Source organism: Chlorocebus sabaeus, chromosome 21 (genome assembly GCF_047675955.1).
Source record: "Chlorocebus sabaeus isolate Y175 chromosome 21, mChlSab1.0.hap1, whole genome shotgun sequence".
In the NCBI taxonomy this organism is placed as follows: domain Eukaryota; kingdom Metazoa; phylum Chordata; class Mammalia; order Primates; family Cercopithecidae; genus Chlorocebus; species Chlorocebus sabaeus.
Genome location: NC_132924.1, coordinates 109,329,634 through 109,350,250, shown reverse-complemented (window position 1 = coordinate 109,350,250; position 20,617 = coordinate 109,329,634). Strand labels below are relative to the sequence as shown.

At 39.6% G+C, this 20,617-nt stretch overlaps 1 long non-coding RNA gene across 2 annotated transcripts in view; it reads right to left on the bottom strand.

Annotated features, from left to right (window-relative positions):
* LOC140709703 (uncharacterized) overlaps positions 1-19,976 on the bottom strand; it is a 237,881-nt gene extending 217,905 nt beyond the window's left edge. For both annotated transcript variants that reach the window (XR_012090435.1, XR_012090434.1), the window contains exon 1: positions 19,839-19,976. This is a non-coding gene — a long non-coding RNA (uncharacterized lncRNA). The remainder of the gene's footprint in view (positions 1-19,838) is intronic.
* Positions 19,977-20,617: the final 641 nt, after the last annotated feature.

The following is a 20,617-nucleotide window of genomic DNA, read 5'->3' as shown; positions in this document are numbered from 1 at the left end:
CTGCATGTTCTGGGCAGCCACTGAAGCCCTGAGCAAATAAGCGAAATGATACATATTTTAGAGTGATGGCTCTGGCAGCAGTAAGGGAAAAAAGAGACTTGGTGCAAGGGAGGTTCCTTATGGAGTTGATTTCTAGTTTTATTCCACTGTGGTCTGAGAAAATGCTTGATATAATTTCAATTTTCTCAAATATATTGAGGCTTGTTTTGTGGCCTATCATATGGTCTTTCTTGGATAAGTTCCATGTGCTGCTGAATAGAATGTATATTCTGCAGTTGTTGGGTAGAATGTTCTGTATGTATCTGTTAAGTCCATTTGTTCCAGGGTATAGTGTAAATCCACTGTTTCTTTGTTGACTTTCCGTCTTGATGACCTGTTTAGTGCTGTCAGTGACGTGTTGAAGTCCCCCACTATTATTGTGTTGCTGTCTATCCCATTTCTTAGGTCTATTAGTAATTGTTTTATAAATTTGGGAGCTCCAGAATTAGGTGCATATATATTTAGGATTGTGATAGTTTCCAGTTGGACAAGGTCTTTTACCATTATATAATGTCCCTCGTTGTCTTTTTTTAACCACTGTTGCCTTAAAGTTTGTTTTGTCTGATATAAAAATAGCTACTCCTGTTTGCTTTTGGTGTCCATTTGCATGGACTGTCTTTCTCTCTCCGGCCTCTACTCTCCGGGCCACCATTCACCATCCTCTGCTGGCTCAGGCATTCACCCTGCAACACCCCTTATCCTGCCCTTCCTTACCTAGGCCTCACCCAACCTTACCAACATCCACACCTTCTCTAAGGAAACCAACCTCCAATTTCAGAAGGTTTCAGGGGAAAGTGGGAGGAAAAAAAGGTAACACTCAAAGCTGCAGAACAATCACAAATAACATGGATGTGTTGATGACTGCTGTATTAGTTAGCTTGGGCTCCCATAACAAAATACCACAAACACAAATTTACTGATTCACACAGGTCTGGAGGGTAGAAGTTCAAGATCAAGTTGTCAGCTGGTTGCTTCCTTCTCAAGGCTGGGAAGAAGCATCTGTTCATGCCTCTCTGCTTGCTTCTAATGGTTGGCTGGCAAGCTTTGGCAGTCCTTGGCTTGTAGTCACATCACCCGATCTCTGCCTTCATGTTCAAGTGACGTTCTCCCTGTGTGCATACCTGTGTCCAAATCTCCTTCTTTTGATAAGGACTTCAGTCATACTGGCATTGGTCCCACCCTAATGACTGCATCTCAGGTTAATTACATCTGCAACAACCCTATTGCCAAATAATGTCACACTGTGAGGTATTAGAGGATAGGATTTCAAAATCTGAATTTTAGAGGAGACAATTTATACTACAACAACTGCTGAACACCATCTTTTTTTTTTTTTTTTTTAGTTTATAGAGAAACTCTTTCTTTCAAAAATAATATGTGAAAAAGTGCTCTGTGAACTGGAAAATGGTAAAGACACTATTATTATTACCTTTAATAAAGCATTCATCATTTATATAAATTCTATCTCAAAAGGATTGAGGGTTAAGTTATGGGTCCTTAGTAATTCAAATGCCAAATGTTGGACACAATAGGATGTAATCACCATGCCAACTTTATAGCCCTTTAAATGCAATGTAAATATGGGATGAGACTTTCAGGGATTACTATTTTTAGTTATGACTGTCTACATAATCACTCCCATGGATTTTGAAAAAGCTTTGTATTAAATGAGTTCATTCGTCTCTGACTAAAGACTTAACTGTTAAGATTGCAGCCATCATTCCCAATGGCTCATCAAGGCACCGGATTTTGCCAGTGCTCCCAACATCATGAAGTCATTGCTTGAGGTCTGCAGCAAAGAAATTTCAGGGGTGCTGTTTCAGAGCTTGTGGTGTGACTGGGCGCAGAGGCATCTCAGGGTATGTGCATAATCCCATATTCCAGTGCTAGCCCAATATTCCACACCACAGCTCAATGTTCCCCAATAACTATTTTTAATGAAATCCTGCCTTATGCTTTTTATTGGCTTCAAAGCTTCTTCTCAACATCTTAGAACTGAATTTGTAGATACTGACATACCTCTAAATCCCATTCCCCACCTGAGAAAAGGGATCAAAAGCTTAAGCTTCCTTTTGATCCATATGACACAATGCTATACTCAGAGCCCTCAAGCTGATTATATTTTGCTCTCGTTTCTTTGAGGAAATCTTTGTTCAAAAGAGGTTTTACCAAACAGAATCACAGCCAAACCTTTTACTCTTACTGTCCCTTTTCATTTCCTCCTACTTCAAAATGTATACTCACACATCTAATTTCTCCTTCACAACGTAATTATAAATATCTGCATAGTGTGTTACGTAATCCTAGGAGGGATTATAACCTGCTGATCTCATGAGGTAGTTATAACCCCTGTGAGCCTCCATCCAACTGACTGGAGAGCCACAGAGAGGGCTCCCAATGGTTAGATATTTCATTTGTTCTTTATTATATTTGGAGGGTCACAAATCAGTTAACTCATAAGCCTTATGTGTTAACCCATTCTTGCATTGCTGTAAAGGAATACCTGAGACTCGGTAATTTGTAAAGAAAAGTGATTTTAATTTGGCTCACATTTCTGCAGGCTGGTACAGGAAGTGTGGCAGTGGTATCTGCGTCTAGTGAAGCCTCAGGAAACTTCCAATCATGGTAGATTGTCAATTTGTTCCAGGGTATAGCTTAAATCCATTGTTTCTTTGTTGACTTTCTGTCTTGATGACCTACCTGTCTAGTGCTGTCGGTGGAGCTTTGAAATCCCCCACTATAATTGTGTTGCTGTCTATCTCATTTCTTATGTCTATTAGCAATTGTTTTATAAACTTGGGAGCTCCAGAGTTAGGTGCATATGGAACTCCCATGGCAGAAGAAAAGGGGGAGGCAGGTGCATCATGTGGTAAGAGTGGAAGCAAGAGAGTGGGGGGAGGTGTCACAGTCTTTTAAAGAGACAGTTCTCACATGAACTCAGAGCGAGAACTCACTCGTTATTGCAAGGATAGTACCAAGCTATTCATGAGGAATCCATCCCCATGACCCAAACACCTCCCACCAGGTCCCACCTCCAACTGGGGATTACATTTCAACATGAGATTTGGAGGGGACAAACATCCAAACTATATCACCTCAGTATAGCTGGGGTAGAAAACACAAGATTCTTTTGCTTTAATTTAAAATTCTTTCTCTCTTCCTTCTCAAGCCAATTCTAAAGTTCATTTGGACTTTCTGTTTAAAATAGCCATATATCAGAATTGCCAACTTGCTAGACACAACATGGGGACAATAAGTATTTTGGCATAATACCCAGTCCTCGACTCAGAGCCAATGATGCCTATATTAAATTTTAAGTGCAAAATCCTTAACATTAATTTGCTCCCAAGTCAGAGAGGACATATATTGTGAATCACTGAAGAGAAAAATTACAAAGGGTTTGGGTTGGCTGCCTGCAGCTGGGTTGACAGCTATGGGGCAGAGGGAGAAGAGCAAAGAAGTAGAGCTACAGAAATGAAAGTCGACTTTCAGAGAAAACAAGTGGGTCAGGGACATGCATGAGGGGTGGCAAATGACCCCACCATATCCAGCATGACTTAATAGAGTGAGCCAGGTTTCAGGGCACAGTCAAGGAGACAAACTAGAGAGTAGAATCAAAGATTCCTGGGAGCACAGTGGCTGATTTATGAAGACCATCTGTGAGGTCATCATGTCCTCCAACCAAAAGCCACAGGAAAAAACTCAGGTCCAAAGGCTGACTAGCAGCAATACAGCCAGCACCACGAACATGGGACTGGGGAAAACAAAGTAGTGATGACAGGGAGATGCTGGGAGGGACTGTTTAGTGTTTCAAACCAGTTAAGATTCAACAACATTAGAACTTCATCTTTCTCAACTGACCAACTGTTTTTGCCTCTCTCTGCTAACATGGCTGCCCATCACCAGCCTCTCATACCTACCTCCACCAAGAGTCACTCATGTCAGGGAGCATCTTTCTGTCTGAGCATCCAATCAGTATAATTATCATCCATTTTTTTGTATCATTCTAATAGAAAACCTGGTTTTTCTGTGGATGAAACCAGAATGTAAATAAGAGAGTTTTGCTCCTCAAGACTCTTGCAACATGCTATTGACCAGGTCCTTGCCTAGGCCTGAAATTTTCCTGTTTCTTCACTCTGACTTGAACTATTGGAAATCCCTTTTCAACCACTGTGAGAGAGGAATCAGTAGCATTAGCTGTTCCTCATTTGAACCTTCTCAGAAGATCAATCAAACTAGCAAATGAAGGTGTCCTTATATAACCCTGGCAGAGGAGCACTTATTTCAAAATGTGAACATAGTCTGATTACTTACCTCTACCCCCGTAGTATATATACTCAACTCAATGGTAAACGTCTAAACTGTAAATTCTAAAGTAATGCCTAGATTTGCATTTCGCCCATTAAAATCTTATCAGTAAAGGAGGTCGGATGAGGATGTTTTCAAAAGCAACAAAAACTCCGAAGGAAAAACTGGCACAGAAGGACCCTCTTACAGCAATTCCTTTTACTCCTTTCACAGGACAATGGCAGCCATGTGTCAACGTAAGATCTATTACAACTGGGACAAGAATGCTGCATTGTATTTGGTCTTGTATAGATTAAATAAAGTTGAAATGAATCAGAAAAGAGCAGACAATAAAAGCCTCCCAACAGAGTCTTACTTTTTTTCTAAATAAAAAAGTACAAAAGGGTTGGTTGCTTGAGCTGCATGGTGCAATATATATATGCCATTGACCAATAAATTAAAAAGATAAAGGATGTCTAGAAAATGCAAAGATAAGCAATCCAACTAGGTCCAGATGAAATTCTGCCAAAGGTGCAGCCAGGCACTGCCTGGCTTCCTGTTCTTTCTGCTTCTCCTATTTTTCCTGCCTGTGGGCTCTGTACTGCCTCATGCTGACTTCATCCTGGTCCAGTGCATACAGCATATCATAGTCATTTTCAGGCACACAATACATGTTATCGGGATTTTTTTTTTTTTTTTCCTGCAGATTTTCTAATTGAATCTGCTGTCCAGACACTGGGTCTGGTTCTGATTTCTTCTGCCTGGCCCTCTTGGCCACTTTTTTGACACTTGTTACTCAACTTTACCTATGTATGTGTTTCCCAGTCCTCAGAATTCTTGCTGTTCACCTCTCCAGACTCTAATCTGGCTGAGCTCCTTTGCCCTTTATTTCTTCTATGTTCTACCATCTCCTTGTTAAGATACTAAACCTGGTGTGCTTCCCTTATCCACAGACTTCCTCACTTCTCTCAACCTTGACATCTGTCAGAACCTCTTTTGCCTGGACAATTTTCTGGTCTTGCTCATTGGTATCCCTAATCCCTGCACTGATAAACATAAAGAAAAGAACTTATGGTTATCAAGGGGATCATTTATTACTATGGGCTTATGGCTATTTGCTAAGAGGTAGAGACAGATATAAACATAAATCCATATGACTATTCCATGTTAGGGGATAAAATGATTACCATTAGACAAATCTAAATAATAATTAAAGTAATTTAAGGTATGAAATAGGAAATGGGTATTAAGCAATCTGAAAACAAGGAATTAATGAGCATCAAGCAGGTCTGGAAGTAAGTTTTTTAAAACTTTACTCCAAACAGTTACATACAAATACAAATACAGGTTTTCATATTGCTTTCCATAAATGAAATAAATAAATAATAAGTAAATGCAAGATATAAATCTTTGGAGCAATAAATTCTACAATAAAATCTATGTAAAGGACACACAGAATTTTCCCCCATGGTGAAATCATTACTTATGGCTGTAGTCTTTTTTTTTCTTTCTTTCTTTTTTTTTTTTTTTTTGAGACAGTCTCACTCTATCACCCAGGCTGGAGTGCAGCGGCACGATCTGGGCTCACTGCAACCTCCGCCTCCTGGGTTCAAGCGATTCTCCTCACTCAGCCTCCTGAGTAACTGGGGCTGCAGGCACACAACACCACGCCCAGCTAATTTTTGTATTTTTAGTAGAGACAGGGTTTCACCATGTTGGTCAGGTTAGTCTTGAACTCCTGACCTCATGATTCGCCCACCTTGGCCACCCAAAGTGCTGGGATTACAGGTGTGAGCCACCACACCCAGCCTGACTGTACTCATTTTAAGCTGTGGTTTTTCCTTCTCAGACACATCAGCCAACCCCACTATCGATAGGCAAGGGCTGTTTAACAGGTTCCATTCTGTTACATTTCATCACTAATCTCATCTCCTCTCTTTTCCTGCTTCTAGTTTCTGCTGGTTCTCTTCAGGAACTCAGAGAATAGAGGAATGAGCAACTATCACCCATTTGAAAATAAACTCAGAACTAGTAACTTATTAGCTCAGAAGTTTTTGCCAGACTGATGAAAATCCTGCTTCTGTCACAGACTGAAAAAATTACCATAAAAGAGAGATTACACATGCTCAAGGAGTTATCAGGGGGCCTGAAAGTTGTATCAGAATATACTTCCTGACATCAGTAAAATTCTTTCAGGCAGGAAACTGTAAAGATTATCAAAAGTCCTAATGATAACTGTAGTCATCCGAGGGTGGGTATGCACTGAAAATTGTGTTCCCGAAACTGACCCTGGAAAAATATTTACATTTAAGTAGTTACAAAATACTTTGCAAATCAACTAATGCACTAGCCTTTTAAAAATGCTGAAAATGCAAACACAGATCTATTTTCCAACTTGCAGGAGAGAAACCCTAAATACAACAAACGATTTGCACCTGTAATTCAAGTCTGAACGGTATCTCAGCTATCCACTGCCTGTCTAAAAAAGAAGAAAAAAGGGAAAAATAAAAATAAAAAACAAGTCATGGGTGTTTCGTTAACAGGAAACTGGAAAATGACATCCAAAGGTTTAAGACTCCTTTGAGAAGATGAGAGACAGAAGGTAACACTGAGGATTGATCAAGCTCCAAACCAACTAAATGGTAAAGGATGGAAGCATCAGCCCAGGGACCAGCTACAGTCATCAGGCTAATTCCCAGGATTCTGCTGACTGTTATCTGGAGAATATGCTACTCAGTGATAGGTTTCCATGGATGCGGTCCACTGGTAGTTGACCTTCTAAAATTTTAATGAAAAAACAAAACAACAACTACAAAAAAGAAACACACACACACACACACACACACAAAACCTAAAAAAAAAAAAAAAAACCAGAGCTGGGCGTGGTAGCTCACGCCTATAATCCTAGCACTTTGGGAGGCCGAGGCAGGTGGATTGCCTGAGGTCAGGAGTTCGAGATCAGCCTGACCAACAGAGTGAAACCCTGTCTCTATTAAAAATACAAAAAAAAAAAAAAAATAGCTAGACATGGTGGCAGGCACCTGTAATCCCAGCTACTCAGGGGGTTGAGTCAGGAGAATCACTTGAACCTGAAAGGTGGAGATTGCAGTGAGCTGAGATCACGCCATTGCACTCCAGCCTGGGCAACAAGAGCGAAACTCTGAGAAAGAACGAAGGAAAGAAGGAAAGAAGGAAAAAAGGAAAGAAGGAAAGGAAATGAAAGGAAAGGAAAGGAAAGGAAAGGAAAGGAAAGGAAAGGAAAGGAAAGGAAAGGAAAGGAAAGGAAAGGAAAGGAAAGGAAAGGAAAGGAAAGGGGGAGGGAGGGAAGGGAGGGAGGGGAGGGAGGGAGGGAAGGGAGGGAGGGAGGAAGGAAGGAAGGAAGGAAGGAAGGAAGGAAGGAAGGAAGGAAGGAAGGAAGGAAGGAAGGAAGGAAGGAAGGAAAAAACAAATGTTTTCTGGTCAGTGATCCCTTTGAGAATATGATGAATTTCTGGACTTCCCCTGGAGGAGAAAAATGAAGATAAAATACAGATTTTACAAACCATTCTAGAGGATTCATGGACCAGTGCTTAACTTGTAAATCCACCAGTCACATATTTAAAATCTCTGCATTAGGTTAATTGGGGAAAAATGGTTGTAAATGGAATAATCTGCTCATGACATTTCAAAGGATATAAATAAGAATGGGCGTGGGGATGGGGGGAAGAGACAGCCTAAATCTGCAAAAGGCTCTTGGCCCAAGTGCTCGCATGTCAGATATAATTTTTGAAATATTCTTAGTGAATCATCCCCTTACTGCAAAACCTCCTAAGAGAGCCTCTCTAGGTTACTATGTGTTAGTACTTTTTCTCCCCTCTCCATGTCTTCTGTACTCTCTCTTAAGTATTCCTCACTCCTATTTGTTATTTTTTTACTCATCCTCTACCAACCCATTTCTCTCATCTTTTGATTTTTTTTTTCCTAACCTTTAGTGACTCTACTCGTGACCCATGAAGTATAAGCCAGGAACACATTTCTACACAGCTCTAGGAAACTAAGTACACTAAGCAACCAACACATTAAGCTTCTTGAAAAGTTTCCTCAGTGCTGGAAACAATGCTTTTTGAATTTAAAATTGCAAGACAGAGTAACCCATAACAAATATGGGAATGAGACCAAACTACTCAATGCTAAAGCAAATCATTTATTCAGTTGACAACTGCAGAGTTTTCTGTCATAATTTCAATGGGCTGGCAATGCACCAAGAATGGATGACTGCCATATGATGATCTGGAAAATGGCAGTTGGAAAGAGAAGTAATCAGAAGGCCAGACAGCAGAGAGTAATCAGAGATAAGATAGCTTTCTGGAACAAATACATCATTTAGAGTATGTTTAAAGTGGAAGAAGACTCTGAAAACAGCAAGAGCCGCCAGGATCCAAAGGACAGTGTCAATGTGGGTAGACATTAGTCTTGCATCAGTCTTCCCAGATATATCCACCACTTCCAGCCAGAAAATATAGGCAACAGGGTGGTCTTGTGCTACAAAGCACTAATGCAAATTTTAAAAAGCACCATCAGATTTTTCAAGTTGTTTGAAGAAGCAATAAAAAGTCTTGGTTATTTTATCAATATGCACCATGAAACAAAAAAAGAATGCATCTGAATTGGTTTTTGTCAGGCAGTCAGTGAAGCATGGTAAGGCACCAAGAAGAGAACATAGAAGTCTTCTTTTGAGAAGTGTCTATTCATATCCTTCACCCACTTTTTCATGTGGTTGTTTTTTTCTCATAAATTTGTTTAAATTCCTTGTAGATTCTGGATATTAGAACTTTGTCAGATGGACAGATTTCAAAAATTTTCTCCCATTTTGTAGGTTTCCTGTTCACTCTGATGATAGTTTCTTTTGCTGTGCAGAAGCTATGTATACCTATGTAACAAACCTGCATGATTAGCACATGTATCCCAGAACTTAAAGTAAAATAAAATAAAAGAAGAGAAAATAACAAAGTAAACATGCTAGACTTGGTTTACACGGCTCTCTTGAGTGATGCAGGTTTCAAAATAAACAAAGAAACACTGAGCAATTACTAAATGCAAGGCAGTGTTTCATGCTATAGACAGTGACTTTCAAAATCAACTGTCCAGAAAAATTATATGGATGAGCTTTTTAAAAAGTCAGAATCTTGAGACCCTTCTTAAAACTTTTTAGAATTCCCAAGCTGAGATCCTAAATTCTAGGTTTTTTAAAAGACATCTTGTGATTCTGATGTGGCTAGTTTGGAAACTACTACAAGACATGTATTAGATTGAGGCAAAAGTAATTGCCATTTTTGCAATTGAAAGTAATGGCAAAAACCACAATTACTTTTGCACCAACCTAATAGAATTACTAAGACACCAACCTAATGGAATTAATAAGACATAATCTCTTTCTCTCATCTTCTTGGAACCAACCCAAATGCCCATCAACGATACACTGGATAAAGAAAATGTGGCACATATACACCATGGAATACTATACAGACATAAAAAAGAATGAGATCATGTCCTTTGCAGGGACACGGATGAAGCTGGAAACCATCATCCTCAGCAAACTAACACAAGAACAGAAAACCAAACACTGCATGTTCTCACTCATAAGTGGGAGTTGAACAATGAGAACACATGAACATTGGCAGGAGAACATCACACATCAGGGCCTGTGGCAGGGTTGGGAGCAAGAGGAGGGAGAGCATTAGGACAAATATGTAATGCATATGGGGCTTATAACGCAGATGACAGGTTGATAGGTGTGCAGCAAATCACCATGGCACACACATTCCTATGTAGCAAACCTACACATTCTGCACATGTATCCCAGAACTTAAAGTAAAAAAATAAAATAAAATAAAATAAAATAAAGACATAGTCTCTAAACTCATGCACTTTAGAGTATAATTTTTGAGAGAACTCATAAGTATAGAAAAAATGTGAATGTATCAAGTGTGAAATAACAGTACAGCCACCCAAGGGGCAGCATGATGCAGTCAAGAATTGTCCATTTTTCATTCTATCATTTGAGCATTGAGAAGTGAAGGTTATGATACAAAGATTGAGCAGAACAAAAAAGCATCGTCTTATTTTACTGATTTATTTCAGGTTCTAATAAAAATTTATGTGGTTGTAAAAGTCAAACACTGTGTGACAGAAAAAATAGATATAAGTAAATTAAAAGAGGTAGCCATAGCCAAAATGATTTCTCCCAATTTTAAACATGTAAATCTTTCCCCAAACTAACAATTAACACAGGGCTAATGATTAAACAACATTTATTATAATAATAAAAGCATGTGAGAGGAATGTGCTGACATCTTGTAAATTTTAACAGCCCCTAAAAAATAATTTTCACTTTAATTTGCCTAATTAATTAATTGACTGAATTTGGCAGGAATTAAAAATCTAGCTACAAGTTATAAACACATTGCATGGAAAGGAAAGGGAAGAAGAAATAAAAAGCATGAAATGTACAACAAAGTAACCAAGTTCCTGGTGAATTATCTATGTTCCATGTCCCAGTTTTGTTCATGGGTCTTTCTATCTTAGCCTTTACCTGCTCAGATAGCTTCCCATGTTATCCACAAGTGTGGGCAGGATTTGCTTATTAACCAATGGAACTGCATGAAATCATTCACAATCAAATCTTGCCTTTTGAGTACTGGCTGCCCTAGAATTCTCAAAAGCCCTGTTAGACATCCTGCTTCTTGATCTTGGACCTCCCAAAACCTCTGGCCTATGGTATGCTGTTACTGTACCTATGCCAACAGCCCATGTTATTCTTTAATCAACATGTATTTCAAAAGGTGGATAATATTTCTGACAAGAATTACATGTATACTTGGAATGTTGTACCTAATAGCATCTTCGCACATCAAATGGATTATTTTGAGATATTAATAAACTAATCATCAACTATTTTGCTCTCTTAATATTAGCTTATCATCAATGTGTTAGTTACCTGTAGAATTGCAAAGGAAGTTTAAAATATGTTACCTGTTCTTAGAAAATTTAAAATATAAGAAAATACTATATTTATGCATGAGAAACCATGAGAAGCAATGTAAAATAATATAGAGAAGTGTTAAGTTGTGATGTGCTCTCCAAATATTAGAGAATTAAAGGAAAAGGAAGTTGCCTACAAGCAGAAGTGCAGAAGTAGGCACAATATTGTAGAACACTGTATTTGAAATTTTTAAGAATTGAGTTCTAGCCCTGACTCTGCTCTGTAACTGCATAAGAGTCCCTACCCTCACTGCTGTATGTCTCAGAGGCCATTTGTTTGAAAAAACAGATCGAATTAAGTCAGTGTTCTAAACTGGAGTAAGGGTAGTCTCAGGCCATCACAAAGAATTTCCAGACTCACACCATCCCTCTCATTGCCTGGAAGATTCAGATATGATCTGTCCTCCACACCTTCACACGAAGTCTTACAGAATATGGCATCACTGGAAAAAAAGCAGTTTGGAAAAGAATCCATGTAATTCTGTTGTCCTTTCACACTTTCCATTTGAAAGCCACTGGATTGGATGGTCTACAAGGACTTTCCTAGTTCTCATTAACTGTTCTCAAAAAAGTTAGCACCACGTTGGAAAATCTTGATCTGCAGTCTTGCTCTATAAGATACTAAATAAGCAGAAACGGTCATTCTCAAGGCTTTATATGCATAAAAATTCATTTCATGAGCATTTATTAAACACCTACTCTGAGCCAATGCAGTCCTGAGGTCTCAGTGATAAGCCAACAAACAAACACACACACAACTGAAAGCCTTATTCCCAGACTTCATGAAGCCTGCCCTCTCTGGCCCTGTCCCAAGAGATTCTGGTTCCAGACCTCTGTAACAATATCATGAGTGCATATACAGTAACTTAACGGTACACAGGAGTGATTGTAAAGTGCATGGATAAATCCCACTGAACTCATTGAACGTATCCTCAATTAAACTTACGAATACCTATTCTAGCACTAGCTGTCATCAAAGGAGGTATCACAGAAGGGAAATCAGAAGGGAAAGAGATTCTGGTCCTAATGCAGTTAAAATGTCTCACTTTTACCAACTTTACAAACGTGTAACCATGTATCACATTGCTATAGCTATTTGCAGAGACCTGGGAAGGACACCGTCAAAGCCGAGGCCCTAAAATGTAAGCTCCACTCTTTTCCCTGTAAATCCCCCTCTCGTTGGGGCCAAGGGTTGGCAGCCAACAGAGTAAAGCCAGAGGCAAGCATGAAACACTGTCTGTGTGAAGTAGATAGTGTGGAATCTGAGTTTAATTCTAGCTCTATCTTAGAAGCTTAATTAATATTTTTGATGAGTTAATGTATCATTAAAACCTCCTGATGTGACTCTTAAGGAAGGAGGAGATAAGAGTTGTTTCAGATTGTCCTTTGGAAGTGGGAATTATGCATAGTAGTTTGAAAACTCATATTCAGTGTTTTTTAAACACAAATTACAGAAGGTCAGATTTGACAAAAATCTTGCTTTGTGGGGATATACAGATTATAGAGTGAGAAAGCACTACAGGACTTGTGGATTTTAAGGAAATAAACTCCTTCAAGATTAGAAGAAGGTAGGAACCACTGCAAACAGTGTCTTGGTGGCTAAGGGGCAGGTAAAATGAAGAGACAGAGAAGAGCATGACTGGTCTCCATCTGGCTCAGTTTCCTCATCTTTGTCTTTTCTGGCTCCCTACCAGCAGGTCAGCAATCAATCAGGATGGGAGAGTGGACTATTACACGACGATTGTGAGATCCAGCCCCCTCCAGGGGACCAGGAAGATTGAAGTCAGATGTGAAGGGGTTTTGATGTTATGCTGAGTTTAGATTTTTATCCTACAATCTATGGGTGCTGATGGTGACCACCTTGGTATTTGGTAAAACAGCCCTGGTCATGATGGGGAAGTTGTATGGACACCAGGAAGGCCCAAGGAGAGCCTCCAAAACAATCAGGAGTCTGTGGCACTTGTCCCGCTGAGAGACAGTGAGGAGCTGACGGAGGACAGTGACCGTGACTGTGAAGACCATGGGACCTGAGGCTGCAGGGAGGGAGGAGGTAGCAGCACCGCTCCCCTCTGGCCCCCTCCTGGATGACACTCACTCACTACTCTTCTACCACCTACCCTAGATGCTCACATACCACCACTCCTCAAGAACCACAGTTCCATTCTAGCTTCATACACATATCTGTCGAACAAGTCTTGTTTAGCTTGGAGAGAAGGTTGGGAAAGAACATGAAGGACACTATAAGACGGTAGGGTCACACTGAGGACCTTCCAGTACCCACCTAATTTGTTGTTAATATCTGCAGTACCATCAATTTCATGTACCAAATGGATTGCATCTTCCAGGACTGAAGTTTCTCTATGTCCTAACAATATAGAACAATCTAAGCAACTGCAAACTTCAATGCCTACCTTAGCCAAGCCTGTCTGTATTTCTTAGCGTTCCCCCAGGCAATTTCCTGTCAAGCTAGACAAGCTTCAGAATGCTCCTTAACGTACCTGTTAGAGACTCAGAACTGCCTCCTCTGCCTGATTAATTTCCCAAAGGGTCTAAGCTGCTTGTTTCAGAACCATTCTGCTTCAGATCAAGAGCTAAAAAGACTCATCTAGATTGCAAAGAATCAAGGAGCCAGATGGGGCATCCTCTATAGGACACAGGTTAGTGTTTTTTTTAAAAAAAAGTTAAACCTGTCTGGCTGCACCTGCCTTTCATGTAAGTTCTCCACAACTACAAGGAGGATGGGGAAGATGAGTGGTATTTTCTGACAAAAGAAAAATAGTCATCTATAAAACTTACACAAAAATGCAAAGTAAATCCCTATACTCTTTGTTTTAGGAAAAAAAAAATGTACCTGTCAATACATACACTATATATATATACACACACACACGCGATATATATATAGTGTGTGTATATATAGTGTATATATATATAGTGTGTTTATATATATATAGCATATACAGACAGGTACATATATATTTTTTATATATATATTATTTATATATCTCTCTGCGTGTGTGTGTATATATAGAGAGAGAGTATATGCATATGTGTGTATACATATATGTATATGTCTTTTTTTTTTTTTGAGATGGAGTCTTGCACTGTTGCCCAGGCTAAAGTACAGTGACACGATCTCGGCTCACTGCAAGCTTGCCTCCCAGGTTCATGCCATTCTCCTGCCTCAGTCTCCCTAGTAGCTGGAACTACAGGCACCCACCACATATATGTCGCAATGATGCCCTTCAGAAGAATGATATATCGGTGAGATTCTAAAGTGATTTTCAACATGCATTCCCTCTGCAACTCATTACTACAAGGCAAATTGTAATGTCATATTATGTCTGATCTTTAGTGTTTAAAGAAGACAGTAAGGTTCAGAAAGGCTGAGTGACTAACTCAAGATCACAGAGCAGGTCAATCAGACATGGAATCCTTATCTTCTTATTCTCAAACCAGTTTTCTTTTCAACTACATCAAGTCACTCCCTTTCACAATGAAGAGAGAGAGAATAAGGAGTGGAGAAGTTCAGAATGACTAGGTTTATATCCCAACTCAGGCTACATGGGACCCCATAGCCAGACAATTTATTTAACATTTCTGTGCCTCATAGTCTAGTCTGAGTACTGGGAAAAAAACCATAGTTACCTACTTTACAAAACTTTTCTGGGAATTAAATAAAATATGGTAAGTACTGATATATTGAGATATGCTATAAATATAATATGACCAATATTATCATTATTATTGTTTAATTGAAGTAGTCATGCATATGTGAGCCCCGGGTGGCCTATTTTCAAAGAATTTGTAGGTTTAAAAACTAATTTAAAAATCTGAACTGGATTTACAGAATAGTACAATCTGCAAACAATTTCCATAATTTTAAGGTTGACACTTAAATGTATGCACTTTCTCTGCATCCTTAGGTGGAACTTCTCTGGTGTCCTCTTAAGTTTACTTTAAGATGCAGGCTTTCCCAAGACTTTTTAGGAGTGGGAGATACAAAACATATGTAGAAATTACTAACTTCAGGTTGCTTCCCAGCTCATATCCCATGCCTAGCTCCCATGCCTATTTATAACATAAATAGTTCAGGTTATTTTCCCAATTTTACTATAGAGTCATCCCTTAGTCATCGCAAGGATTGGTTCCAGGACCCCAGAGGATACCAAAATCGAAGTTTGCTGAAGTCCCTAATATGAAATGGTGTAGCATTTGTATTTAGCCTACACACATCTTCCCATATACTTTAAATCATCCCTAGATTACTTTTAATACCTAGTTGAGTATAAATGTTATGTAAATAGTTGTTATACTACACATTGTTTTTATTAGTAATTTTTACTGTTGTATTTTTGTCGGTTTTTTAAAAAATATATTTTTGGTTCATGGTTGTTCAAATCTGTGAATGTGAAACCACAGATATGGAGGACCAACTGTGTTAGTAAAATTCTGTGATGCTCCTGTGTTTGAACATGGCTAGATATAACCACTGATCTCTGAACAACAATATTCTTTTCTCTACCAGCCCTCTCAGAATACAGTAACAGTCTCCAAACCATAATACAGTCATCTTCCTAACTCTTATTTTTGAATTGCTGAATTCTGGATTTATGACAGTGGTTTTCAAACTTGACTGCCCATTGGTATCTCACGTAGAATTTTTAAAAATACCGATGCCTGGGTACCACCCCCAGGGAGTATTAGTTGATCTGGGCTGCAGTCTAGGCATTGAGGTGTTTCAAAGCTTTCCAGATGATTCTGAAGCCAAGGTCAATACCTTCTGATAGAGGGATCCCATGCAGATGAAGAGACCTACAAGGATTAGACCAGAGGAACTCAGCTCAAGCATCTGCTTCTCTGGGTGCCTGTCAGAGCTCCCCAAATGTTAACCACATCTTCCTCTGCCCCCTTAAAGTAGCTTCTCTGCAGCACCTTTCATGCTGATTTGTGTTTATTTGCTTCCATATTCCTCCTCAGTTCTTCACTGTGAGCTCCTGAACCTGAGATAATTTTTCTCTCATCCCAAACAGAACATTGAACCACAAACAAACTCTGGCACATAGAAGGTGCCCATTGAATGTTGGTGGCATCAAACTGACAGTGTTTATTCCTTCTAACTCTGACCAAAGTAACCTGGCTAGAGCAACTCTGTCCAGAGAACCAGGACTATGGTGCTGCAAAGTTAACACTTGAAGGATACCCTGAAAGGCATCCCACGACCAAACTAGCTGCTCATCAATAATTAAAAACAAGTGTGTGGCAGCTCTGGTGCTGATAGTTTATGACTTGCAAAGTGTTCTTTCTGGAGACTCCTCAAGTGTGAATATAATTAAAGTCTCTGAATATTACCTCTTCCATTGTGCCTGGTACTAGCCCCACTCATTGTTCAGATAAGACAAGACTGATGAATGTGAATGTGTCTGAAGTTAAAGTAGGCAGGAGATAATGAAAAAAGGCTGATTGGAAAGTCCTTATCAACTCAAGAGAGTTCTGAGATACAGAGAGCATGAGGACACCAGGCATCCCTATCTTCCAAAGTCATGAAGGGGAACTGCAGTTGCTGCAAACTCTGCAAGTTCCTCTCCACTGACACATACAAGTCAGCAGGGCCATTTATGCACAACTCCAGACAGATGAATATTCTATGGGAATGGTAACCCCTGGATCCTGTAACTTGGCAGCCCCCAAATTGCCTGTGGTGGGAAGCTTCACAGCAGATGTAACACAAGGCTACTTTTATTATTAATAAGCTTCAAAAAGATCCAAATCCCTTATGGTAATTTTTGCTACTGTTCACAACATTGTCCTGGATCTCCCTCTGAAATTGACCCAACAGTCTCATAGGCAGTCCCATAGATTCTCATCCCATCCCATTGCTGTCATGACACAGGACGGCTCTATCTTTAATGTATCAGTTCTTTCCTAGAACAAACTGTCTATGGGATAAACATAGAAATTGACTCTTCTGTTGTTAACGCTTGAAACTTGTATTTGTTTCATCTGAGTTCCTTTCCTGATATGGTTTGGCTGTGTCTTCACCCAAAATCTCATCTTGAATTGTAACCCCCATAATTCCCATAATCCCCACATACCAAGGAAGAGACCAGGTGAAGGTGATTGAATCATGGGGGCAGTTTCCCCCATGTGGTTCTCATGATAGTGAGTTCTCACTAGATTTGATGGTTTTATAAGTGTTTGGTAGTTCATTCTCCTTCCTGTCACCTTGTGAAAAAGGTGTCTTGCTGCCCCTTCACCTTCTGCCATGACTGTAATTTTCCTGAGGCCTCCCCAGCCATGCTGAACTGTGAGTCAATTAAACTTCTTTCCTTTATAAATTAACCATCTCAGGCGGTTCTCCATACTAGTATGAAAACAGACTAATACACTTCCTCAGGAAAAGACCTTCAGGCCGCTCAAAAAAAGTATCAAAGAACTAAAACTCACCAGATCGCCCCACCAGATGTCTCCTTCTGCACCCCTGGCATCCAGTTCCTGTTTTTTTTACATATTGTTACATTTCTTCCCTGCTATATAAAGCCCTAGTTTAGTCAGTCAGGGAGCTGAATTTGAGACTGAGCTCCCATCTCCTTGGCTACAGCACCTGATTAAAGTCTTTTTCCTTGGCAATACTTGTCATCTCAGTGATTGGCATTCTGTGCAGCGAGGAGCAGGACCTAGACCAAACCCCTGCTGTTTCAGTAACACCTCTTGGATTCTATCTTTCCATTCTGATTATAGCACCAATTCCTGAGAACCTCTGGTTCTGAAATCCTGCTCCAAGCTCCCCTCTCCTCTCATCCCCAAGTTCTACTCACTAACCTTGTATCACGCAGATGGTTAAAACTCCCAGAAAATTAGGATGGAGTTCTACACTGCAAATACTGATGGACTGTCTTTGTTCCTTTATGTTGTTGTTACCTTGTTGCAATGAAACAAGGTTTGCTCCTCAACTCTCATCCCACTGCTGCCATGACAGAGGACAGCTCAGTCTTTAATGTATCAGTCCATTCCTAGAACAAACCATCGTCCCACAATTTCATTGTCCAAAGGCTCTTCCCAAGGCAGCGTGGCACAGTTGCTTACCTTGGAGTTAGCAATCTTGACCATTGCTAACCATGGAGTTGGATGGTCTGGGCTCAAATCTCATATCCACTACTTATAAGCACTGGCATTTTGGGCCAGTAGTCATGCTTCAATATTCCCAGCTAAAAATGTAGAAGATAGTAACACTATCTACCTCATAAGGCTGTTTTGAGGATTGATATGGTTTGGATCTGTGTCCTCACACAAATCTCATGTCGAATTGTAATCTTCAATGTTGGGCCTGGTGAGAGGTGACTGGATCATGCGGGCAGAGTTCTCACGAACGGGTAGCACGGTACCCCATTGGTACTCTATAGTGAGTTCTCATGAGAGCTAGTCATTTAAAAATACGTAGCACCTCCCCTCCTCCTCTTTCTTGCTCATGCTCCAGCCATGTAAGACATGCCTGCTTCCTCTTCACCTTCCGTCATGATTGTAAGTTTCCTGAAGCCTCCCCAGAAGCAGAAGCTGGTGTGCTTTCTGTACAGCCTATAGAACCATGAGTCAATTAGACCTCTTTTCTTTATAAATTACACAGTCTCAGGTATTTTTTATAGCAGTGCAAGAATGAACTAACACAGGGATTACATATATATCCTATAGGCCAGTGTCTGACACATATCTATCAATATTATTCTCAGGTTGGAGTTTTGCTGTAAGATTAACTTGGCCAGAATTATACTCCTAGAACAAGTGAGCATATGGTCACCCTCTTTAGTTCCCAAAATGAGTAAATTCCTTCTTTGTCCCTCTTCCTTTCCCAGCTTATAAGATACATCATTCTAGATAATGCCTTTGTTATTTTCTTTCCCTATTGATTACATTTACTTAAAATTGAAATTATTTCTTAATATTATCTTTCTGTAGTTAAGAATATCCACGGCATTCCTCTGTGGATCTGGGACTGTGGACGCTTTGTCCTTCATCCCCTACTGTGACACTTCTAGTTCACCCTCTCTGCTTCAGTTCTTTTTTTATTGGCTTCGTTTTTCAGTTACAATGTGCCCAACCTGCCCCAATCACCGGCTTTCAACTCCTGCCACAGCCAGGAAATTATCATTTCCCTTTATAATATTTTATTCATCCTTTTGAAATATAGAACTGATTTTTTAAAAACCACCCTTACTATACTTAAAAAAGAACTTGGTACTATCCATTGATATTTTAATCAAGGACTCCAAGTTGTTCCCACTTTTAAAATCACTTTTTAGAACATTAGATAGTTTCTGAAACTGGAAATAAAAAGATAAAGTTTAGGCAAATTAAGTACTGAAATAAAGAAACCAAACCACCTACTGCAACATAAGGACAGGAAGGTTAGGACTGTATTTTAGATTCCCTCTAAGATACAGCAAAAGAAAAGTGACATAGACTACAACAAGTTAAAACGTATCAATAAACATTACCTCTGAGGGTCACTCTGACTCAGATTCTGTCTCTCCCACCAGTACATTATTGGAAGGTATTTTCTTCTGAGTTGTAACTTAAAGGAACATGTTTCTTTGGGAAGAAAAGTACAGAGAAGATGCAATTTGGGGAGAGCATATTATTTCTAAGAACTTTGCAGAGCAATGAGTTGCTTTGATTCACTCATGAATGACTCATCAGTAAAACTCTTTAGATCCCAGAATGTCAAGGTCTGTGGTCTAAAATTGCCCCCAAAGAACATTTTTTCACCTTCAGCTTCCTCTCATTTGAACTTTTACCCACTTGTCTCCCATAGCAGTGTTTTTCAGACATACTTCATCTCTTAATAGGAACATCCCCACTGCCATGCCTTGGTACACCAAACCATGATGACATGGGTTAGGAATGATGAAAACTGCCTGGGAGAACAGCAACCTGGACATGTACCCCAAAACAGATAACAATGCCCTTTAGTCAGTTTGGAAGTATGTTCATACATGACCAATGTATGCCCTTGCCTATTCTCCCCCAACCCCTACCACTACTTTATAAAGAACTTTTTCATTTTGCAGTAGACTAGGAGTAATCTTGGACCCTAGGTTAGTCACCCAGTTCCATCAGGAGATGCTCCCAATGCACCACTTTATTTTTCAATTAATAGAATCTTTCTAAGAGAATGAGATTGAATGGGTAATAACAAAGGTTAGTCTACTTGGGGGGTGAGAGGGGAATATTGGCAAGAGCCAAGGTACACAATAATTGGAATTTGAGACCTGAT